Raw genomic sequence first — 25978 nt, forward strand, 5'->3', positions numbered from 1 at the left:
TGGACCAGTAACAAATAGCAAATGAAAAACTGTGGCTGTGAATTAATTAAAGGGAGAGGGCCAGATGGAGTCAGTTACAGCTCTCTTACCCTGGCACAAATTAAAAGATGCACAGAAACAGCACACGCCTATGGCTGTGGAAAAAAAATAATAATTAAAAAAAAAAAATAGATGTAGCAGCACTCCTTTCAGCTGTACTTACCCCTTCCCCTATTCCCTCCAGTCTCTCTCTCCTCCTCCTCTCTAAGGGTATGTGGCAGCTGGACCTAAAGGCAGAACAGCTGTGTCTGCCAACTGTCTGCTGAAGGTAAAAAGGTAAAAGGGCTGTATTTAGTCAGTAGAAGGTCACCTTACTCTGCTTACATGGGAACTTCAGGAAAACTGTGGAGGCCCACTGTCTCCTCTTTGTCACCCCTACACCAACCAGAAGCAATTGCAAGCAATGCCAGCACAAGCATATCAGGGTCAGCACCACAGCTGAGAACAAGTCTGGCACATTCTAAAAATGTATTTTGGGCAAAAAAAGTGGATTTTTGCACAGGAGAAGTATTGTTTTTTAGACACCAAGTGAAAGCAACATTACAGAGGCAGTGAAATTGTTTTTCCCCTGCCTGGCATTGTTTCAGAAAGAGTGAAGGTAAAGTGAGACACTCCCTTCTGGCCTGCTGATATATCCTTGCTTTACAACATGTGAATGACTGCATGGTGCACAAAGCAGAGGGATGCTGATGTTACGAGCCACTGCGTTGCAGGGGGGTTCTCCCAGCACCATGCCCTGAACCTTTCCAGGTCCCTTGTGTTTTCTTCATGTGCTATTCACCTGGGAGAACAGAGGAGAGCAGAAATGTTCAAAGAATACCATCCACAATGTATTTATCGCTAAGCATAATTGACAGAGGCTTTGGAGCAAGCCTTAATTATCTTCAAAATACAACCCACTTCTCTTCCAGGACTTCAGTGCATCACAAAGAGTCTTAAGCCAGATTTAAATGAGCAAGTGTTACCCCCAGAAGCAATCTGAGCACTCCAGTACAGATTGCAAGGTGGATCTCTTAGCAGAGGTTAGGCTGCCAGCCAGATCCTCAACTGACATCAAACTCCTTGGAGTCCACTGGGTTTTATACCTCAGTAAGAATCTGGTGGTAGATTCTTGGATAAATGTCGTGCATTGGACTATGCCTGTGAAACTGCAACCTGAATCTGACAGTACCAATCATAAGCACAGCCTAGATTTTTTTAGTGATATCTAGTTCATCCCACTGAGCACAGTGAGCATGCGACACTATATAAGGAAGGGCCTGGATTGAGAGGAGCCATGTGCCCAGACACTGCCTGCCTGTATCCATGCCTCTTCCAGGTGCTCCTGCATAGAAGCAAGAAAACAGCAAGCTGACCCCAGCATGAGAGGCTGGAGTCACTTGGAAGACCTGCTAGCAGAGTTCCTGAGGACCCACAGCTACAATAAGTGACCCATGTAAGGGAAACCTGGTGCTCTCATGGCTGGAGGAGGGAGTACAGTCTGCAGAAAAAATCTGCAGTGACTGTGAAGGAGCTGATGGTGACCCCTTGGATCAGGCTGAGCTATTTGCCTCCTCTGATGCAACCTGCTGTGGACTAAATTCACAGTGTTTTAGAGCATCAGAATGTATTCCCTGTCTTCTCCATTCCTTTTTTCATGTCTCTTTCCTTCTGCTAGCCCTCTGATTGCTGTAGCATGCCAGCACTGCTTCATGAGGTTTGCAGTATTGCTCCAAGCTGCACACCACATCTTTCCACCTTATATTGCTTTCCACCCAGTATTGCTTCACTACAACAGGCTTCATTCCGGGTATTGCAGAGGTACAGCTGCTCCCCACAGCATCAGCATTTGGCAGGATCTGGCCCTACATTGCTTGTATCAGATTGCAAATTGCTTTCCACTTTCCCTCAGTAATTCTTGAGCCCTACTAGTCCTCCCCTCCCAGTGTGACTCCTCTTTTTCCTGGCACACGTACAGTGAGGTAGGCACACAGTAGATAAAGCAAAAGCTAATTGCAAGGCATGTAAAACACAATGGATGTGCTGGGAATCTATATATCAATACCGATGGGCATCCTTATGTGCACTGCATAGCTAAGCACCTCTGATAAGAGGCTGGACTGAGAACACATCACACAGACAATAATGGATTGCTAGCTACAGCCCCAAAACTAACTAAATAAAGGAGACAGGCTTCTGAGTTTGTTCATTATTCTTATAATCCTAAGTTAACAAAAATTCAGGGCTGTGGTGGGGATAAGACGTTCTCCCACTGCCCCCTCCTACCTCCCAATTACAGTTTTGGATTAGTGCAATGAGCTGCCTAGGGTGGTTTGGCAAGGACCCAGACTCCGAAGTCACTCATCCCTGACAAATGCTGAAGCAAGTCTGAACGGCAGCAGCTGGGAAATCTTGGAACTGGGCTGGCAGCCTGCCTGGAGAGCAGAAGCAATTTCTATGTCTAGATCTTGCTCCTAGGAGGGTCAGGGGTTCTGCCTTCTTCTGTCCTCCCTCACTGCTGTGTGTCCACAAGAAAGGTAAGCAAGAAGACCTTCGGGGAAAAAAAAAAAAAAAAAAAAAAAAAAGATTAAATAAATTACTCTGGAATGCCACTGTGAGGAGTGGTAGGGTATCTACGTCATTATAGCTCCAGCCTTACAATACTGTCCAAGAGGATAGGGACAGGAAAGGTTGTAGACTGAACAGCCCCTCAATATTCAGTCAAGAGGAAAACAAGAAAAAAAAATCTTACAGAAAGAACATAGTGTGTACATATGTGTGTCTGCACTGTAGTTGTAGCTAAATGTAAAGTGGCAGCTGCTTTTAGAGACAATCAAGGTCTTACATCTAAAATTCAAATGCTGTTGGAACAGCTACTTCACTCAATGGTGTTAGCTCTTAAAAAACCCTCTCTTCTACAAAGAGCATGAAGGTTTTTTAGTTGTATTTGCTTGCTACGCTCAGCAACAGTTTCCAGAAAAGAGAAGAAGAAGATGAAAACTGGGTATTTACCAGGTTGGTTTCTTGGAGGACCCCTCAGTTTGCTGTGATGGCGCATGGCATCCCCCAGCACCTCCCCAGCTGCCTGCTTGGGGCTGACACAGCCAGAGCAGACACTGCTCCTAGCCAGGAGCTTTCACATCATTGGATATGGTCACTGCCACTTCAGGGCACAGCTCTTCCCTCCTCAGCTTTGAGAAAGGCTGCTCTGCCCTCAAGCTCAAACATTCTGGTTTCTGCTGTACAGTGGCTTGAAATGTCCCTTAATGAGGGAAGAGCTGGTTCTCTTTAATGGAAGCGAATAGCTCATTCAGAAAGTCCCATCTTTGCAGGCAGAGAAAGATATCAATGCTGTTGAAAAGCGACTATTATCTGGTTTGGTTACTTTCTTTTTGTTGTCTCCTCCTGTCAGTCTCGATGTGTTCTGTCTATTAATTGGTGTACCAGTAATGAATAAAGTTTCCCTCATATTGGGTGTGGACAAGTCGGGCAGGCAAATAATGCCCATCTTTTCAGACCTATTCACGGTGCCTTTTGCATTCAAACAGAAAATGCTTTGAGTGTGATTGCAAGATAAATGTTTGGACAAACAGACCGGTGATACCACAGCTGAATATAATGAGCCAGACTGACCTTGGTTCTAACTTCTCTAGCTTTATGTGGAACTACAGGTGCTCTGCATCTCTATAAGTCAGGTCGCAAGCACCTAGCATTTTGGCAGAACATATTAGGAGCTTAAGTTAGAGCAGAACAGTAGCATATCTCTGTGATAATGTGGGCACTAAAACCATCCTGAAAAAGTTTCTTTTTATAAACTGACAGCATATTGACTGAATAATTATGGAGCAGAGCTTGTTAACAGGGCTTATCCTAACTGCATAGCTTGTGTGTTTCTTCTTACAGGCCCATTATTACCATATTCTTTGACAGACACACACAATCACAAATTCATCCCACCTTCCCAGCAAAATCCCATGAAACAAGGATGTTTTATTCCACACAACGATTTACCTGATGCCAGGGAGAAGGCAGGTTCCTGCTGTCTTTTTAGGCCCTACTTATCCTTCTGCACCCCAGTTCTGGCCCCAGCTAGTCCTCTGCAGTAGGGAGCTTCACAAAATGGGTTCTTTCCCTGAGGACAAGGGGCTGAGGTCTCCCTCTGCCTGATGATGGGCCAACTTTCACTGCTGACCCTAACACACAGAAAAGAACAACAATCCTGTGGGGCCTCACTCTTTCACTCTAATTTACATCAGGATGGATCATTTTAAAAAATAGGTAGCCAGGACAAAATAGAGATAGCAGATTGAACACTTTCCCTCTTTCTTTCCCTTCATGTACAAATTAACAGCACACAAAAATAAATAAATAAATAAATAAATAAATAAATAAATTACCAGTGGAGGGCATCCAGGTTTGAACTCCTGTTTCCCATCATTATTTGCAGCAGTCACAGACTAATTTGGCAGTCTCAGTCATATCACACCTGACCACAACATCAAGGACAACACCCTATGGAAACAGAAGACAGGTACTGCTTCTGAAACTAAGGCCACCCATTTCTTCAGACCCAAGTTATACCTTCAGATAATGAGAAAGACATGCACAAGTCATGCAAGGGAATAGCAAGACTTCATCAGCATTTGTAACAGCAGTTGGAAGAGCCCTGGATGAAAGGGGCTACAGCATCCATATGCTTTGACAGGAACAAGGAATGTGAGGAAGAGGGGGAGGTAACTCAGAAATTCCCTTTTCTAATATAATGCCAAAACAAAAAATAATCTCCATGAATGGCCTGTACCAGGGGTTCTATCAGACAAGCCAAATGAAATATGAGAAGCTTCTGAAGCGGGATGGCAAGCTTATCAGGGAGGAAATGAGCAGAGTATATATCTGGCTGCCACCAGGAGAAGAAGAAGGTGCCAAACCCATATCTGCTCCCAGCACGAGGAGATGATGAGCTGCCCTGAATGACAATAGCTCTCATCAGAGAAGGACACAAAGTGCCTGAGAAATGATAAAAAGGCAGCCAAGCTTTTCATTTTCCTAAGTGCATCCCCTCATTATATTTTCTTTTAAAAAACATCTTTTGACCAATTTTAATGCAGATGAGAAGTTGCCAGATTGACAGCCCTGGAGACTAAAGACCTTCCTCATTATCTGTAGCATAGACAAGGGCAAGAAAGCATCCCTCAAGCTCTCTGCTCTGGCAATGAGCCTTTTGGCCAGCAGGATACAGAGTGGAGGGAAGGGAGCTCTTTCTGAATACATGCACAGCTCCTGACGCCTGCATGGAGCTACCTGCTAGCCAGCTCAGATTGTAGCCTGTAAAATGTGTGGAACAGGACTGTACAGAGGATAATCTTCTCATTTTGTATTGCAATAATATAAGCCCTCGAACACCATGCAGTACTTTGTGGACTGCATTTCACAAACATAGTGCCAAGAGAATAAACACTGTATGAGCCAACATCTCGCACAGTTAGCTGGATTCCAACCTCTGGACCAGGAGTAGTTTAGGGGGAAAAATAGATCTCTGCCCTGCCCAGAAGTAATATATTGCCTATCAGTTGGTGGGTGATGACTTGACTCTGAACTGAGCAGGGCTCAGCTGCTCTGTACACTGCCAGGGGAGGAACTGGCTGTAAACAAGGCAGAGACTTTCCTTTGGGAAACAGAACTGTACCTTTCTTCTGAAGCACTTCTTTACCTTGCTCCAGCTCTTGCTGAGTTTTGAACATGCATGAAACTGAGGGAGAGTTTGCCCATTTTCATTCAGCAGGGGAATTTGGCAGAAGCCAGGAAGTGATGCTTGGTACGAAGATGCTGCCTATCAGTGCTGACCAGAGGTCACACTATAGTGCAAGGCAGCAGCTCCTGGCTCCTGATGAGTTAGGGACCATACTCCCCATGCAGCAATGGTTCCAGCTTACACCAAGTGCTGAGGAAGACCTTTTCTTTTTTTTCTATTAACATAATAATCAAATTTCTTGAACACATTTTTGAACAAAAAGCTGTGTGTTCAAGTTGAAACAATCAGAGAGCTGACTTCAATTGACCCTTCTCTGCTAATGAATAAAATTGGTTTTGAAAGGCTTACCCAGGGGGAGGAGAGTAAGGGAAGATTACCTGCATTAGAATCACAAAGCCACCACTTTTCGTGGCAGTAATGGCTATTGTTATTATATCTGTTTCCACAGATGTTATTAATGCTACAGTAGTAGTAATTATTATAGTTAATATAATGGTATTATAGTAATGCTATTATATAGTATAGTAGTATTATACTAATAATTAATATTATAGTATAAGCAAATGCTGAGGTCCAAGTTTTCTTTGTTCATCATAGCTGGCTATATCCACAAATGTATATTAAGAGACAAATCCTAGCTCAAAGAGTAAACTTTTTTTTTTTTTAATATATATAGCTGGAGTAGATTTAAAGTCCTCTTTACTTTCTTATAAAATGGCAAATTGCTAAAAATAATAATAATAATAATAATAAAGAGTGTGAGATGGAGCCAGTGATGTAAATCAGATAATGACATGCTGTTTGCATCACCTCCCCTCTCTGTAAATGTTGTACAAACACCCAGACATTTAGCTTCAAAATGTCTTAGAGACCTTGGTCTTCAGAGACAGGCTTCGATCTCAATGGAATAACACAATCTCTTCTTCTCTTGTGGGAGTTTTATCTTGATTGTTCCTAGCCCTTTATCACAAGTCCCAGAAGATTCAGTGCATTTCTAATGCCTGGCTCTTTCAGTCTTGAGAAAAAATTCTAGCCAGGAATTTTATTTGGGAATAGTTTTTCAACAGAAAATACAGTTTACACAAAACAATTACTTGCCTGAAATTTCATGGTCATCTACTATAAGTTTATGGACAAAATATATTTCAAGCAATCAGAAGGAACTTCAGGAGTTTTTATGTTTTCTCAATCTACATTAAATGCTTTGTCTGCTTCAACTCAGTGTTAAATTCCGTTCTGTCTACCGGCCCAGAAGCCTCTTTTCCAGTAATTTTTTTGCTGGCTCAACCATGTGGCATGGGTAATGCATTTAACACCATTCAGATAAAGGCTGAAACATGGTAATGGTGGAGGCTAGCATTGCTGCAGACCATAATTTAGGTATGTTTCTTCACTAGCTCTTTTTTTCCATACTAAAATATGGACAATTGGTTTGAGAATTATAGAATTGTTATAGAATTTTTTAAAATCTAATATTCTGGTATATACAAAATGATATAGGCCAGCAAGTTCAATATACATAAACTGTTGCTGAATAAGCTCTTTTAACCCCAGCATTCATGGCTAAGAGGTTTTGAGCTCTGCTGCAGTAGTTCCAGGTATGGGAAGGAGTTGACTTGACTTAACCAGCCTTGCCCCTGGTCTTGGGCACCAGAGGAGGCTCCAGAAACTCCAGTTGATCTCAGGTGCAGCGGTCAGGGATTGCTGTGATGCATAGCTCACCCTTTACCTATCGCACCTTCTGTCTTTCCACAAACGTTACAAGCTACAGCTTAAACAGATTGTTTTTTTGTTTGGTCAATTAAGTAATTTTGGGGCCTCTCTGTAATCTACAGATGTTGTGGCATAAGCAGCACAGCCAAAGTTTAAAAGACTGTGGCAGGAACCCAGGATTGTACCTGAACGCTGGTGTTTTGACACTGCTTGGTTCTCTGTATTTTGTGCTTATCACATTTTTTCTTTACACCTTCAAAGCTAGCTATCATTCCATATGCAGAGAAATTGTAATTATTCTCTTTGGGAGAAGACACAGATGGGATCTCAACACTTTTTTTTTGGTAGTGTTGGTACTCCTTTGACTCAGCAAACCAGACTTCACTTCTATTTAAACTGCTTTAAATCTAGTTTTCAAGCAGTATAAATTAGAGCAAATTGTCTATGTTTGCATCCAGAAGCTACATACTTGCTTTTATGTTCAGCACAAACCGTTCAGAAAGTGAAATTCTGAAGGCAAAGTTTCTCTGAAAAATTTTTATACTACTAAGAACTTATGAAAAGCGCAGCTTTCAGGGTGATGCATGTTTCCAGCAAAAACAGCTCCTTAAGCTTTAGGGATTTTTTTTTAGGGTGGTATCTGATTTTCTTTTCCTGTTCCCTAGCCACAAACTTTTAACAAGTCTCCAAAATTCTCATAATACATTTTGTTCCCTGGAGGTAAAAGGGACATTTCTAATGGCAGGTGGGGGGGTGTTTAGTTTTGTGGTTATTTTATTTTATTATTTTTATTATTATTTAATATCCTGTGGATCTATACAAATCAGGCCTCTCAGCTGCCTTTTTTTCACACATAAACATCTCCTCATTAGTTGTTCAGCTCACGTATACTTTGTATGCTATGCTATGTAGTTGCATTTGATTGCCAGAAAGATGCTATTTTCTGACGTGGAGGTAGTTTATCTCCCCTGCTAGTTGTCATGGCATTTTCAAAAGTTCTGACAAAACATTGGCTTCCCCACGAGATCTCAGAGGGCAGGGACAAGATAAAACAGGTTGCATTTCATTAACCTACTAAAATGTTACTGAATTCTGTCAGTGTAAACATCAGTGCATTACCAGATATTAATTCTTTACATAAAACAAAAGTGAAGCACAGTTTTCATGGCACACCTAGTACTAACGTAGGACTAGTATATAGCTTCTGGTCATTTACACTGGATTTCTATGTCTTACATGGGCCTTTAAGACTGGAGGCCATATTCTGAGACATGGAGTAAGCCCTAGGTTGTGCAAACAGGTAAAGTTTAATTAGGAAGTGGCTACTTAATTTTCATCCCAGAATGAGCCTTCCAGGCACCTGTGAACACTGCAGTCCTCGTTAGCATCTCATTATCCAGCATCTTGTTGTTATCCATTTTGCTTTGCCATGAGTGTAATTCAAACTATGACAGGAGGCACTTGGGGAGGGCTATTTAAAGACTGCTGAGGACACGCTGTCAGGCACTGGGTCAGATCCTCAGCCGGCACAATCGGCACCAGCAAGCTCATTCACACAGGGCAAAGGCACCAGTCCTTTAAATTCTACAACAAATCCAGACATAATTTCTGCCTGTCCTTTGAAATTCTGCAACTTCAATGCCTCTTTTTTTGTCTCTTCTACCAACTCTTTGCTCTCTTCTGACTCATCTCCTTCAGCAGCCCCCCTCATTCTCACTTATTGTCTCCATTTGCTTGTACTCATGATTTTCCTTTTTAAACCTCTTCTCTAAGCAGCTTCTGCTAAAGCACTGTCCAAGCTGCTTTCTCTGCTATCAGCCCAATTACATGTGCTCAGCCTTTTGGCATTTGTGGCATTTTATGTTTCCATGATGGCAGATGCCAAGTGAGCCCTTTCATTTACTGCAATGAAAACATCATTGTTTTGAATTTGTCCTCTGAACTAGCTGCATGTTTTCAATTCTTTGTTTGTTTTAATATACCCTGTGCTTGATAGCTCTGTTCATAGGCTTATTCGGTCTTAAGATGTGGTCTTGCAAGCTTCTGCCTTTGTGGGTCATGTATTAAAAAGACTCAGAAACAAATCTATCCTACCTGTCAAAAAAACTAGTTAAAAACTATCAGCATTGGAAGTATACTCCCATTTCTCATAGCTTAAAGAGTATCCCTGAGATATTTTTTGTCTCTCCCAATTAAATGGAAACATTTCTGATTCATTTATCAGCTGATGTAAGTCAACACCACTCAAGTTAGCAGGGTTGTACTGATTTATGCTCACTGCAAATTTGGCACACGAGCCGAGTTTAGTAACTTCTGCATCAAATGCACTTTCACTGTAACTGTCTCCGACAGTACCTCTCTTAATGACAGAAAATTTGGACCTGCTATTGCTCTAACAACAAAACAGCACCATCTTTTCTCTGTGCTACGTGTGTAGTGTCATCATTTAGCTCAGCATAAAATATCACTGCCGAAGAATCTGACACTTCAGTCTGACAGCTTTTTATGCCAACTTTGTGATGGCATAACTCATCTTACGAGTTGCAAGGCAAATAAGCTCTCCAAGGCCAGCATCTCCTCAACTCACCCTCCTCACAGTGTCCCTGTGCAAATATCTGGGGATTTGGCAGCTGCAAGAAAACATTTCTCTCTCCTTGTATGTAAAAGCTACACTGGGGTGGAGCCAGTCTCATCTTGGCACTGTGTGCAGTGGTGATGCGCAAAGATTCAGGGTCACAGTTGATCACTGATTTATATCATCTGACTGTAGAACCTTTTCTAGCACCTGGCTCCAGAGAGTCCCTGGCTAAGTCCCATCTCCACACTAAGGTGTACACGTGGTTCCCTCCAAGGTGTGCATATTATCTCATAAACCTGTGAATTCAAGGCTGGTGGCAGGAGACACCTGGGTGAGAAAGGGGAAAACAAAACAAAACAAAAAAAAAAAAAAGTTTTTAGCAACCTTAACTAATTCCTGCAGATCTGAGGCTTGGCCTGGCTCAGCCCCTGCACAAAGTCTTCCTCTTCTGACTGATGGCTGTGTTCCTGTAGCTATATGCCAGTATAATTCAAACCTGTTTCCTTTTTCACCTGCTTTTCTGACATTACTTACAGAAAGGGTGTCAGTTCTCTTTCCCCATCCCAGCTCAGCCTAATATTTATTATCCCTTTTCACACATGCTATCATTTTCCCTCATGAAAAAAATAATAATAAAAAAAAATAAATCAAAATACCTTTCTTCTTCTTCCTCTTCTTCCTTTTCTTCTCTTCTTCTCCTCTTCCTTCTCCTCCTTCTTCTTCGCTATTCAGTAGACACTGAGCTAGGCTGTTTCCTTGTAGTATTTCTCTCTCAGGAAATAGAAAGCAGTCATTTATTGACTTGCTCACCCAAGCTGTTCAAAGTTTGCTTTTTTTTTTTTTTTTCTTCAGTCTAAGTTTTTAGCTGAGAAAGCAGTGTTCATAGCAAGGCAATATCTCTGCCTCTCCAAAGATTTTTGTGCTCTGTTGACTTTGTCATAACAACCTCACCTTCCAGACTTTGCCTGCTGCCCTCTTTATTGCCCCCTGAGTAGATGAAAAAGCACTGAGAGACTTCTGCTGCCCACAAATTCCCTAGGGCTGACCGCTATATTTTTACAGGTCCAAGAGGGCTGTCAGCTGCACGTGACACATGTAGGTTTGAACACTGCATGCCTGTTTTTCTTCCTAGTGTTAGGGTTTTCAAAGGAACTGTTGAAGTACACGTACCCTGCGCTCACCATCATCTGTGATTTTGCTGTTTTAGTTGCTGTCTCCCCATTCTGCAGAGCTCAGGAGCATCAGTCCCAGTCCATACCACTGTTTTGCTTGTGGCTCCTTTCACTGTTTAGGCACTGAGGACAAAGCTCCCAGAGCTGGCTTCCTCCCTGCCAGGTCTGAGCTGCACACCACAGTTCCACATCCTCACTCCAGCACCACCATGCCAGGACCAGGGACCACAGACTGAGCACTGTGGTCAACCAGCCACTTATCCCTGACACTTAGGGGTTGCACAAGAGAAAGAGGCAGTGATCCTGTGCTGCGTGGTTTAGCAGGACCCCAAACTCAATGGAAACCTCTTAGCTTCAGCTTAGCAGAGGGGTTTCTCACCCATCAATATCATCTTCTTTCAATATGCAGAGCTGTTGCAGGGGGCTTTAGATGTGTAACTGTTGTATGCATTGACCAAAAATGCAGCTTCTGGGTTAAAGATTTTCCAAAATCAATGAAGGACAAGAGAGAAGTGGACCAGAGCAGAAAGTGCTAAAGGTAGCAGCAAGTCTCAGAAAACCTCTCTGGATTTGAAATCTTTTTGAGGTTTCAGAGCCAAGGGAGACTTGCAGCAGTGTTATGATGGAGAGCCAAACAATAGGTATCTATGTAGAGTTTTCTCTTCTCACACATATGGGAAGTACAGGATGAAAACAAGAAGATGCTCAGTGGAGCACTTAAAAAAAACAGACACTAAGAGAGCTGGGCCAGTTGGATGTGTGGGAATTATGTTGTATCTTTTCTGCAGATGGAAACTTCTACTAGCAGGAGACTGTTGGTCACTTTTCCCCATCACCTCTCCCAGTTGTACACCTTTTGCTTTGACCTAGAAAGCAGGTAAATTTTTTTCTGCAGATTAAAGGTCTGGAAGGACACTTTGCTACCTGCCGTAGGTCTCAGCAATTATATTTGCTTTGTTTGAACTGGTAACATTGCACAATGAGAATTCACAGCACTGTTGCTGTTGCCTGAGTGGCAGTAGAGCAGCACTCCCTAACAGATGAGATCTGATGCCAAGGCTTGCTAGTTAGGCCTGCTTAGAGATTTGTTTGGGCATCTGTTCCTAATTTTGCAGGACCACAGTGATTCCTCATTCCTGGCCCATGTGCAAACTAATGATCTGTGCTGCAGTTTGTCTTTTAATTAACTTCCAGAGGGGCTGCTCACTGAGATGTAGATTATGAACTGAATTACTTACAAAGGCAAAGAGCTAAGGAGGTGCATGCTAGCCTCTAGTGGCAGGATGCAGTGGCATTGAGCCACTGAGTCTGAGAAACTGGGAAAGATCTTACTTGGATGATCTTATGAACAGGGTAAAAGTGCTGGAAGCTGTCCAGATACTGGAGGGGAAGGATTACTTTGGACTTTCTTGTATAGCTTCTTATGAGGACATTGCTGTCTATCACGAAGGACAGGGTACAGGGCTATGTGGGCAGAGTTCTTCTACCAGGCTAAGCCCTCTCCAAATGACATCCTTTCCCTAGATATTCAAGCTGTTATGCATTTTGAGAGAGAATTACTGCATAATAGCATCATTGCCAAATGACATAAGGCCATCTTACCAAGGAAGTAGGCACTGTCCTTGTGTGTAAAGGCATGCTGTGATTGAGAGACTTGCAAAAGCCAGCAGGCAGTATGAGGCCAGGCAATCTGCCTGATGCCAGGTTGCAGACAGACCTAGTTATAAGCAAAACAAAGTGAAGCAAAATACTTGAAGTCCAATACTTTGAACTTGAATACCAGTCCAAAATCTTCTCAGATTAATACCGTGTCAGCATGGACCTCCTTGACACAATGATAAACCAGGTTTGGAAGAGTGTGTGCACAAAGAGCATATATGAGCTGGGATAGCCACTGTGAATGCAGCTTGTGCTGTAGTCACTATGGGTCTTGGTTTCTCCAGGATGAAAGAGGTGGCTTTGGGAGCACTGCCAGGCTGCTCTGACCCTGCTTGTTCCCATAGCCCCTAAGGCTGCCAATTCAAATGAGATCACTTCCCTACAGCCTCCCTCCTACTAACCAAATATTTCCGACAACTCCTGTTTAGAGCAGATCAGCATGCCCTTCCTGGGGAGAGCACATTGATGTCCTTCTCCGTGACACATTGTGGCTGAGGAGAGGGCAACAAGGCAGGTCATGACAAGAAGTTTGCCCACAGAATCAATTCAATTATACAAAAAGAATAATTCAACTCCTGAGAATCAGACAGGTGATTTACTGACCTGGCACAGGAAGGATCCAAGCATTGCCACCACTGTCCTGATTCTGGCACTGTGTACCTGTACTGGGTCTGGCTGGAATGTTAACTTTCCCTGCAGCAGCTCATACAGTGCCGGACTCTGCACTTGTAGCTGGAACAGCAGTGTTATCACACCAGTGTTGTGTCTACTGCTGAGCAGCACTGGCACAGCATCGGGCCTTTCTCTAACCCTCCTAGGGGGTGGGCAAAAAGTGAGGAGAGAAACATCACTAGGGCAGCTGACCTAAACCAATCAAAGGGATATTCCATACCATGTGGTGTCACACTCAGCAATAAAAGGTGGAAACAGGAAGAAGAGGGGAGGGGTGGGCTCTCGTTGAGAAGACGTGGGTCCTCCTCTCGAACACCGGCTGCGTGCGTTGAGGCCTTGCTTCAAGGACGTGGTCAATCATCGCTCATTTGTGGGAAGTAGAGAGTAATTTCTTTCCTCTGCACTTCCATATAGCCTTCATTTATTTTGTTTGTTTGTTTTCCTCCCTTTTTCCCCTTTTCCCTTTTACTTCCCCTTAGTTAAATTGTTTAGTTCATGGTAGTCTTTATTTAATTATTATAATTATTTCCCTTTAATTAAATTACCCTTATCTCAACCCGTGAGTTGTTCTTTGCTTTACTTCTCCCCCTCCTCATCTAAAGGAGGGGGAGTGAGAGAGCGGTTGTGGGGTTTAGCTGCCCAGCACGGTAAAACCACCACAGTACCAGGAGCAGAAGTATGCAGGAAGTGTTTTCTTTCTGAGAAGCTCTTCCCCTCGCCTGGGGACTTTGCTCCTCTATCTTTTTTGCTTTTGGGATCCCAGTCTCAGCTCTGTGGATAGACTTCCACTCATTTTAGCCATTTACATGTGAAATATGCAGGCAGGCAAAAGCGTGTGGTTGTTCCTCTACAATATGGTATGGACATGGTGGCATTTCCAAGGAGGGCTTACCTGGGATTAGGGTAAGTACAATGAGTTTCTCTGAAGGTGCTGACTTCTCCCTATGGACTGCAAAGGGAGCCTAGATTGATCTTCTTACTGAAGCTATGGGAGAGGAAGCCATGGGTCAGACCAGTAGTTTCCACAAAGAACATTAAAAATATTTGTTCTGCTTAAATTGCACTCTCACTGCACCAAAAGGAGGTGTCAAGCTGAACTTCAAAGAGAGAGAGAGAGGGAGGGAGAGAGAGAGAGAAGGGATGCTTGCTAAGTCTTAAGCCTATAAAAGATTTTTAGCCTCCCACCAGCTCACCATTGGAAAGAACACTGGCTACTCTTGGCTTTTCTTTCCTTTGTCATGCAATGTGTCATCAAATGAACTTACTCCTAAATTTTGGCTAAGAAAAATTGGAGCAGAAGACAGACATGTTAGGTAAAGAGCAGAGGAAAAAGGTGAGGAAGAGGGAGAAGGAAAAAGAGGATACAAGAAGTGAGAGACAGCAGAAAGAAATGTAACAGTATTCGGAGGATATTACAGATCTGGGGAAAATTATATGTTGCTACGTTGAGGGGAAAGGACTTCTCACTCATGAAACAACCAGGCCAGGAGACAGGAGGGCCTTCAGAAAGATAAGATGATGCTTTTCAAACATAGCCTGGAACACGAGTAGCCCCGGGCTGCTGGTTAAAATTGATGTGAGCAATCCTGGACTGCAGATCCTCTTCATTAGTAAGACACTATATTTAGGTCTCTCCTGACAGGTGGGAGGACCAGATATTGGCAAGCAAACTGCAGTGAAGAAAGAAATTACTAAACTTTTCTTGTATCACAAGGTGAACTTGAACTCAACCTTAGGGGGAATTCAGGTAAATTGTTTGTTTCTCTGTGTTTTATTTTTTCATGTGTTTCTAATGAAAAAGAAACTCAGGTGGTTAATGCCACAGCTCAAAATATGCACACAAAACACCGTAAGTTTCTAGTGCTTTACTTGTGAACCTTATTCCATTAGCAGCATTTTTTACAGAGTTACATCTTCAAAGCAACAGCGATAGAGCAGGACCTTAACATATGCAAACCATTGCTTTCAGAATTTCTTGCACCCTTTTTTCAGAAAATAAAATACTAATTTGAAAAGAGAAAAAAAATACATGGTATTAGCATTTGTCCATGCATCTTTGAATGAAGTTCCATATGTGATACAGAAGATTTAGTCCTCTCTGAGCTGACTACTCAGATCCCTAGGGGAAAAAAAAAAAAAAAAAAAAAAAAACACCTTTTATTTAATTCTCTGCCAGATTATCACTACTTGTCTGCTTGTTCATTTTTATTTATGAGGCAAGTTTGAAGGTAGATAGTAGAAATCAAAACTATGTTGTTCTACCAAAAAAAAACAACAACAACAACAAAAATAAAACCTGGAAGATATGACTATGTTGTCTATGACCATGAGAAAATCTTATTTTCCTTTTAAATAAAATGATGCCCTCCAGATGCCTTAGAACAGAATAAAAACAAATGGAAGGATGCTTTTGCTAAAGAACACAGTGCTGTGGAACTCATTGCCACAGAATGCTTGTGGAGGCCAAAGGTATAAAAGACACCTTATGTTTGCACCTTTTTTTTTTTTTTTTTTTCAACAGAGAGAGAGAGAGTGAGAGAGTCCGTATTATTAATTTCTGCCAGAGACAGAATGTGGGTCTTGATGGTCCTTTGGTCAGTAATAGACAGCTATTCTTGTGCTTTTGCTTTTTTGTCTCTGTCAGCAGAGAAATACTCTTGTCAGCCCAACTAATGGTATTTGAGGAAGTGGTAGAGCTACACAAAACCAGCTGAAGCAGGTGTAGCATGGAGAGACCCTCAAGAAAATTTACTCTGTATTCAGGGGAAACACTTTTTTTTTTTCCTAGATACTATATTGGAACTAATAATAAGTTGATTTCAGGTAATGAACATCATTGCAAGAATTACGAGAAGGTATATATCTTGCAAATTTAATACTTTATAGAAGTAAATAAATCAAATCCCAGGGGAAAAGCACTGGCTGTTTTTTAGCTCCTGGAAGTAAAGAAGAAAGTGTTTATGAATGAGAGGTATGTGGGAACTTCACACTTCAGAAATATGTATTGAATTTGTACAGAACTGAAGTACAAGCTGAACAACTTGATTAATACTATCACATGTTGCTTGAAGGTAAACTTCATTATAAAATAGAAAGTATTTTGCTTTCTTTTCTGCCCCATGCTGAATGTATATAGGGCTTCCTGTTCAAAACCAGCTATCATCCTGTACGACAGTCAGAAATTGTTTTCTTCTAATCTTTGAGCAAAGCACCTGGGATGAGTTGAATTTTAGCTGTAGATGAATGTAAGGTGGACTCAGATTTACCTATCTATACTAATTTGTGGACAGTTTAACCCACTCAAGGGTGAGTTTATTGACAGATGCTCAGGAGCACTTGCCTCTCTAGGCAGTGTTGCTTAGTCACTGAGGCAAATGTGCAGGGATTTATCCAGAGATTTATTTCTTGAACCAGGAAAACCCACAATGGCCTTCACCTTACAGACTAATGAGACGGGAACAGAATGTTTATCTGTTTTTCAGGCTCTGCATTTTACCTAAGAGAGGGCATTCCTGAGCAAATAATTCCAGATAGGAGAATTTCCAATATCATTAAAAATAATACTCCTGGATATGCCATGAAAAAATGTAGAAAACATTAGGTTTACAAAACAAAGACCTCTTCCCTCTGAGCTTAAATGATGTAAGCAGTAGGTCATAGGCCAGGTCACAGGCTTTATGCTGAAACCCTGCCTAAGGGTAAGTTTCAACCATTGCAACGCAGATATCATTAGTCTGTGGAAAATTCACCAGATTTTTTTTTCCATAGTTGCTAAGACTTAATCATGAGGGTAAAGGGAGAAGATATCCTTACTGACCTTTTCTATTTCTTATTTCTCTCATTCTGTGAACAGAATTGTTTATTTTGCTCTAGTAACTCAAGTAAAAGCTCTCTCTCTTGTCTTTTTAATGTCCTTAGCAATTAAGATCATTTATTTTCTTTCCTCTTCTGCCTAGAATTAAATCAGTTTCTTAAGAAAACCACAGGCAAGCAGTACCAAATGCATAGATTTGAATAGGAGATCCCACAGGGAAAATATTCTGGTTTTATTGAATTTAGAAACAAGTACCTTTAAAATAAAAGAATGCTTTAAAATGTTGGCTGTTCAAAAGACAACGGCAAACAGATCAATAAGGGGACATAGTTTGTATGTTGTTTTGGAATATCTTTTCTCACAACAGAAGATATAAAAGCAAATATTGATTTACCCTGGTTGGATTTTGATGGCTAAAAGGAGCCATCAAGGAACTACCAAAAGTTTGAAAGTCACATACAATACAAGTAGTAATTAAATACTTGGTTAGACAGCATGCTGTTTCTGAAAATATAGAAATATATAAATAAATAGGAAGGAAGGAACGAATGAAGGAAGGGAGGGAGGGAGGGAGACAATGAAGAAGGCATTTGGTTTGCTATCCTCACCTTAGTCTGAAGCATGCTTGACTACTTCATCAAATCTCAAATGTGTAATACTTTCCAGAAAAGAAGCCAGTAGCTCTTCCCTCCTGACAAGCAGACTTATTAAACACCACTCTCTGCTTAGCTATTAAGCAGAGGCTCTGTCCTAGCAGTAGGAAATTACTACTGACTTCCTGGAGGTGACATCTTCTATGGTAATGCAAAACCAAAGTCCTAACTACTGATTTTATTCCCACTGTACTGTTAAACCACCCAGTTCCCATGGTTCAGTGCACATGGAGGTACGGTCTGTTTCAGTGACAAGTATATGACAAAGTAGCACCCATTTCTGGACATATTCTCCTTCCCTTCTTTTCACAAATACATCAGACTCAAGAATCTGGTCCCAAGCAGACTTGTGACTCCATAGGGAAAAAGTGCCAGACACTGCTTGTCATTAGAAACATCACTGCTGCCATTGATTTCAGATGAAAGGCTTACTATGTAAGACAGCAATGGATGGCAGGTGGATACACAGAAACTGTGACATCCATTTTAGACAGGGTTTCCCGGCCAGATTCCAAGGTACTTCATCAAGTTGTCTGCAGTCTCAGCGGAATTTCACTGGCTATTTCTTTAGCTTCCCTAAACAGTCATGCAGCTCCCCTTACCTAGGAGAAGTAACCCAGAAGGCCCTGCACTGCAGACCTGAGTGAGATAAAAGAGTCACAAGCTCAGCAACTCCAAGATTAACACTGATGAAATGAGTCCCTGAGTAAAGAGATATTACCTCACTTTTGGAAATTCTTTTTAGTTGTCTTCCACAGATGCAGACTTCAGGATTTGGTACTTCCAAGCTTTTCTAAGCACCATATAGCTAGATTTATTTATTTATTTGTTTTCCAAATGAAAGGTGAACAAACTGGGCAATAATGTGATTCCAGCTGCTTGAGCTTTGAGGAAGCCAGCCAATCTCAAAACAGAGATGAACATGATGGACTTAAGCTGTTAGAAATCAGTGTATCCCCACTCAAACCAATTATATTTCACCACTGCAGAATCAGCCAAACATCTGGCCAATTACTGTTAATAATTATCAGGTTGGATCCATCCTAGGTATTGAGACCTTCTCTGTCTCCTGTGTATTTCCATGAGATCTGCATTTTGCTCTACTGAGTGACCCAGCAGCGTGCTTTCTCCTCCTACAAAGTGAGGACTTACACCAAGCTTGTCTCAGTTGGAGGCATTTCTGCATATATTGCTGAAAGTTGAATACGTAAATACAACTAGGTTTTGTTCTTTTAAATATTCATCATATAATTGCTAAGTGAAACAAATGCATTGTCCTTTTGTTGCAAAGTAAAAAGGCGGAGCAGAAGTATGAAAATATGCAAACACTAAGCTGAGACAGACCAAGAGCAGTTGCTTCCTTGCCATCTTGTGACAGGCAAGTAACCCCTTAGGAGCCATCCCCACATGCAAGGCTGGCTCTGGCACATACAGTTGAATCTCACACTTCACTTTCTGCCACACAGACAAGCAGAAACTAGTACAAAAGCATGTGGTGTAGTGGGCAGACTGCTTGCGGTGGTTTTACCCAGCTGGGCAGCTGAACTCCAGCACAGCCGCTCTCTCACTCCCCCTCATCAAAGGGAAAGGGAAAGAAAATACAATGAGAAGGGCTCAAGGGCTGAGATCAGGACACGGAGATCACTCAACAGTTATCATCACGTGCAAAACAGACTCAGCATAGGGAGATTAATGTAATTTATTACCTATTACTAACAAGCCAGAGCAGTGAGAAACTCAACCTAAAAACACTTTCCCCCATCCACCCTCTTTTGAATCTTCCACCCAAGTGGTGCAGGGGAACAGGCAACGGCGGCTGAGGTCATTCCCTAACGCTTTGTCTCCACCGCTCCCTCACAGTCACTCTGTGCCCCTGCTCCATGTGGGTCCCTCCCATGGGATGCCATCCTTCCCGAACTGAGCCTGCAGGTGCTGCCCCAGGCAGCAGCTCTCCAAGAACTGCTCCCACATAGCTCTATACCACGGGGTCCATCCCCCAGGAGCAAACTGCTCCAGCATGGGTCCCCCACGGGTGGGCAGCAGCTCCCCCCAGACCCCCTGCTCCTGTGTGGGCTCCTCTCCACGGGCTGCAGCTCCGGGCTGGGGCCTGCTCCTGTGGGGGCTCTCCATGGGCCGCAGCCTCCTCCAGGCCACATCCACCTGCTCCACCAGGGGTTCCTCTACAGGCTGCAGTGTGGAGATCTGCTCCATGTGGAACCTATGGGCTGCAGGGGGACAGCCCTCTCCACAGGCCGCAAGGGAACTGCTGCTCTGGTGCCACAAAGCACCTCCTGCCCTTCTGCTCTGCCATTGGGGTCTGCAGGGCTGCTTCTCACTCCTTGCACTCCCAGCTGCTGTTGTGCAGCAGCCTTTTTCCCTTTCTTAAATCTGCTCTCCCAGAGGCACAACCACTGTCATTCACTGGCTCAGCTCTGGCCAATAGCCTTTGGAGCCGGCTGAAATAGGCCCTTACTTAACATGGGGAAGCTGCTGGACTCTTCTCACAGAAGCCACCCATGCAGCCCCCCTGCTACTAAAACCTTGCCATGTAAGCCTAACACACTGCTGCAGGTACAGCTCTGCAAGGGAAGGTGTTGACAGATACAGCACAAAACTATGGTTTTGATACAACCCTTATAGATTAATATTTTCTCTTCCACCACCATGGGTTAACTCCCATATTGATAGTGTAGTGACTTACTTGCAACTCACGCTCTGTGCCAAAAGATAAGCAGGTAAGAGATGGCACAGCCATGGCACCTCCCCTTCTCTACAGCACACGGCTCCCAGGGTACTCACTGCCACCTTCCTATGGCACGTTAGCAGAATTAACTTGTCCCTGCTTTTGTCAAGCCCTGTCACTACCTATGCCCAGCATCTCCCAGCACTAGTTCAGCCAAAGTTTGATACAACTTATTTTTAATTCCCTCAACACTGCTCCTTGCCCCCACTGTTGACACTGCACTGCATACCCTGCCATCTCTTCCCTGCTATCCCTTCCTGGCTCCCCATCATGTGCTTCTGCCTGCCCATGAAGCATTACGACCACTTCCACCCTCCACAACTTCCCAATATCCCAAGCTTCCCACTGTGTGGATAAGCCTGGAACCAAGCAAACCTCCCTCTGAGAGATGAGTTGCTGATGCTCAGAATAAACTGTTTGCCTCATGTATATTTCCCGTCATGTAAGGTAACAAAAACATATGTGCCTCAGATGGAACAAGGCTGGGAAGAAAAGAGACTGTGGCAGCTATAGGGGTGTTCCTACATTAAGTCAGAGTACATGCCAAAGTCCAGCACCTTCAAGCAACGAGACATGAAGATAACAGTCCAGCTTTTAAGTCTGCTGGCCCTACAAGACCCTGCATAGTGACAGACTCCTTTGGCTTATAAACTTGAGCCAATATGACATGATAATTGGGAAGGGAGAAGACACATGTCACACTTAATTAACCAAGAGACTATTTTTTTTCCACCATGGCAGAGTACTTTTAAGTCAAACCTTTCCTGATTCTCAGCAGTGATGGCTCAAGGACAGTGACAGCTTGCTTTGGTCTTCTGTCACACTCATTGTTGCTCCAGAGGAGATGGGAGCACAGACCTGGCAAATGTTTCTTCAGCTATTTTAGTGAGTCACTATGAAAGTATAAAGTAGTGATGCCCCATATTTGCACCTCAATTAGCTGAGGTCTTCTGCATGAAATAATGGTGTTGGCTATTGGAAGAAAAAAAAAAATCGTTGGCTGAGGGGTCAAATGGAGGTTCTCATCACAGTGGTGCTTTGTCATTGCAGAAGGGTTCATACAGCCTTCCTTCTGGCCCTAGCTAGAATTCTGGCTTGAACACTCAAAAAATGGCATGTTGACTACCTCCTCGCTCCCATCCCCAGCTTGGATAAGATATCGCCCTTTGATTCATGCCCTAAAACTCATCATGGTGTTGCAGGGACCTGCCATGTTATTGCTGCACTCCCTGCCAGAGTCTGTGACATGAAAATTCAGCAACCCAATATGTTTTACAGTGGGGGCATTTTCCAAAACAAAAGTTTATTTGGAGAGAAACTGAATATGACCCTTACAAAAACATTCTTCTGCTCCTTGTATACCTCAATAACCACAAAGGCAGAGATACAGTTTGGTGCTGGAGCCGATGGACAGAGCCAGGCACCCAGCAGCTATCTCTTTTTTCCAGCTCTGTCAAAGCAACAAACTGCAACACAGAGGAAAACGTACTCTCCAAAAGCCTTTCAAATGCCCAGATACGCATTTATGAGCCCTCTATGCACATAACACCCAGCTCCCAGAGTCATTCCACCTGACTCCAGCAATGCGGGGTCAATAGAGGGGTGACCTAATGGGGAAATGCATGGTCCAGAGGCATGTATTTAGACCATGCAGCGTTGCTGCTTGCCACCTGTGAGTATGACAACAGGTAGAGAGCTCAGCACGGATGGCAAGCCTGCTCCTGCTTGCTGCCAGCAGCAGCAATCTGCTACTTCCTCCCGTGTCTCCATAGAAACTTCCCTGCCATCTGCAAGAGGCCAGCAAAGAGCTTGATTTCTCTGCAGCAGTCCCTTAGCATAACATACAAGGGGAAAAAAAAAATAAATATATATCATCAGGACTTTGCAAGTAGTGTAAAGGAATTGCTGTACACAGCCCTCGGGTTGCTACTGTATTTCCTCCCTGCTCCCTCAACAAACTGGATGTGTCCCAGTTTAGCCTGGCAGCTTTCAGTGGGGTTAGGGCAGTGCTAGTGGGACAAAATCAGCTTCAGTCCAGAATTCAGGCTGGGATGCTTCTCTATATCTCTTGGCTGCAAGTTTCAAAACCACTTAAGGGATCCAGAGGCTCAGTTCCCATTCATTTTCAATGGGAAGGGACCACCTACATCCTTCAGGCAGCTGTGGAGTTATAGCACTTGAAAAAAACAAGTCACGGGCTACAGGTCTTCTGAGAATAAAATTCTTCTTGAGATTTATGGCAACTTGGGTGAGGCTGGAAATTACTGAATATAGAGCCAGATTCTTCTAGACAGAAAAGCAACAGCTAAAAATGGGCAAAAAGTGATTAAAAAAAAAAAAAAAAAAAAAAAAAAAGCAACACTTTTTAAAACTCTTTTCTGAACTTCAGTAATCTCCATCAAACTTGGGGTGGAAGGACAAATCAATCTGCTTTTTAATCCAAATCACTTCTGTAACATATATAATAGCTAATTAAAGTTTTTGCAAAGACAAAATTCATTGCTGGATGGCTTTTCCTTTAAACACACTTCAAATATGATATTAAAATGTCTGTTTTGTATGAGGTGTTGGATGGCATTCTTTAGCACACTCTATGAATACTGCAATGGTAATCAAGACTTTATTTCTTGTTTCATTCATAATCCTTGCTGATTTTTTTTTTTAATTTTTAGTAAATGAACCACAACTTTTAGAACATATTCTAAAAATAAAAAATAAAAAATAAATAAATCAGTGCACTCTAAAAATAAATACATTGAAATTTTAAAAGCCTATTTTGAACTCAGTAGAATGGAAGCAGTTTTGAAAGTCTCCACAAAATATATTTCTCAACTATAAATTTCTTTCACTAGCTTTTCTCAGGAAAAGTTTCCTGTATATTTGGGAATGTTTTATCATATTACAGAATAAATGAGTAAGTGAAATAAATAGCTACACCATTCTAGCAACAGCTGAGCGCCATTTGTTCAGTTCACACATTTCTATATTCCTAATTCACCCACTACCATAACACCTGGGCTGATACTGTGGGAGAGACTGGGCTGAACAGAAAGGGCTCAGCTCAGCTTTTGCCTGTAGCCTTTCCTCCAGATCATCTGCCTAATATCTTGTAGCCTGTGCAGAGGATTAAAAAAAAAAAAAAAAAAAAAAAAAAAAAAAAAAAAAGAGGTAATGAAGGGAGGAAGAAATATCCATACCCAAAAAGTGATGAGAGAGCAAGGGTGAAAAATATTTCACAGAGATATAAATATTTCCATTTACACCATTCTGCATGTGGCACCCAGATAACAGGAGGAGAAACACCTGAAATATACAAAAAGGTAAGACAGATGGGTCAGAATGGAAATAGTTTTTAAAATTTACTACTCCGAGGTTTCAGTGGGTAACAGGAATTTACCATCCCTGCCAACCTCCACTTCCTTCAGAGACCTGAACACACGGTGTAGCTCATCTCTAGGCAAAGAGCTTCAGACAAAGAGGTAGGGCCTTTATAATGTTATTGTTCTCAGAGGTAATTAAAACTTATATCAGACCTCATTGAGAAGCAAAGAGGTACTGAAAGCAAATGGAGGAAAAATAATAATATTAAAAGAACCTCTTGCCTGATCTTCAATTAGCTATGCCATCTCTGGCAAGTTAACTGCATGGTTCATTACTGATGAATAACCACCATTAAGGTAATGGACTCAAACCTGCGAGACTGGGATCACTCGTCTGGGAAATGTTTAGTACCAGGCCATTTGGCAGAAGTTTTTCCAACAGAAAACAAGGGGGCAAAAGGGAAGCAGGCTCCCCCCAGAACAGGTATCGCCAGCATGTGGCCCAGCCACGTAAATTTTTTCCTCCTGAGAAAGTATTGTAAAAATTCTAACTGGCTTTTCTGGATTTTGTTTCTTTGTTTTTGTCAGTTGGTTGGTTTGTAATCAAACCATTCCAGCCAAGAGGGGTAAAAAAGGGGTGGTTCTGTTCTCTCTTACTACAGCCAAACCCCTGGGAAGGTGAAGACTCTTCAGGATACAAGGGCTAGCCCATTCACCACATTTGCTTTACTTCACTTTAAAGCCTCTGAACCTGGGATTCTGGTTTCACTCTGCTGAAGAAATAGAGTGGGTTTTGCTCTTCATTAACCTCGTGTAGGTCCAGATTTATTGAATAAACACAGTGATCCGTAGCTACAGCCTGAGCTTCCTCTCTGCTGCCCCATTGTGATTTTTGCCAGCTCATGCCAGGGTTTTCCCACAGATGGAATAACGAGGTGGGAAGAACTCTGTAGAACTCCTCCAGGAGCCAGGAGTTTCATTACAAGCACCATCTCAGATGCAGAAGGTTCATTTAAAAGATCAAGAAAGAGATTAAATCTTTCAGTGGTAAATCTTGAGAGTGCTTGTGCGATCACACACATCCCTAACATGTAAAAGAAAGAAATGGGAGTCAGCTCTGCTCATTAGCTGATCTTCTATCCCATCTCCCTAGCAGCATAAGCAATGCCCCATCTGGGCAGTCCCAGGAAAACTCCTCAGCATGTTTTACAATCCACGAAGCCCATAGTGGCTGTTCTGCTTAGAGGAGGGCTGTCCAGCATGGCCTTGCAGGTGGCCATGCCTCTGGTCAGCATAGAAAGGAATAATGTCACCCAGTGGCAGGCCTAAGGCCTCTCCACTAAAGTGGGGAGTTTTATTCATAAAGATGATAAGGATTTCTGATCTGGGTCCATACCTCTTCACCTGCTGTAACACAGAGATCTCTTCCTTCAGGAAGACACAAGCCCAGCTTTGCTGTGTTGAGAGGGAATGAAAAGTCATCTGGCTGAGTGCTGGGGAAGTACTTTCCTTTTGTCCTCTGCACAAGAGGAATAGCTGGTAACAGGCAATCAGCACTGAAGCATGTTCAGCACAGTGTCCAACGGGCAATAGAGGGGGTCATGACAGTGTAGTGTCATGACAATAGTGAGGAACTGCCTGGGAACTCCATAATACTTGTCATTACAGTTCCTTGAAGCCCTGAGGAGGTGGAAGAAGAAGCAGCGTGGTCAGAAGAGGCCCTGGAAGCTCAGCCCTTGGCCTCGTGAGCTAAAGAAAAACACATCAAGAGGACTGCCACACAGCTTGTCCCAGCAGCAGACTGGGATGTGTGTGCAGTGCTGTGGTTCAGCTCTTTCTGTGCCTTCCCTGAGCATGCATTTTTATCTCTTTCTATACAGAGCT

General features: G+C 42.7%; 1 long non-coding RNA gene across 2 annotated transcripts in view; it reads right to left on the minus strand.

Moving 5' to 3' along the window:
- Positions 1 to 845: 845 nt before the first annotated feature.
- Positions 846 to 25978, minus strand: part of LOC311433700 — a 37987-nt gene continuing 12854 nt past the window's right edge. Inside the window, exons 2-5 of one of the 2 annotated variants that reach the window (XR_014690913.1) lie at positions 14457 to 14549; positions 10718 to 10828; positions 4416 to 4530; positions 846 to 2569 (exon numbers count right to left, since the gene is read on the minus strand). This is a non-coding gene — a long non-coding RNA (uncharacterized lncRNA). Of the gene's footprint in view, positions 2570 to 4415; positions 4531 to 10717; positions 10833 to 14456; positions 14550 to 25978 lie in introns of both variants that reach the window. The other variant, XR_014690914.1, reaches the window with a different exon arrangement.

This window comes from Aythya ferina (genome assembly GCF_964211825.1).
Source record: "Aythya ferina genome assembly, chromosome: 3".
Classification (NCBI taxonomy): domain Eukaryota; kingdom Metazoa; phylum Chordata; class Aves; order Anseriformes; family Anatidae; genus Aythya; species Aythya ferina.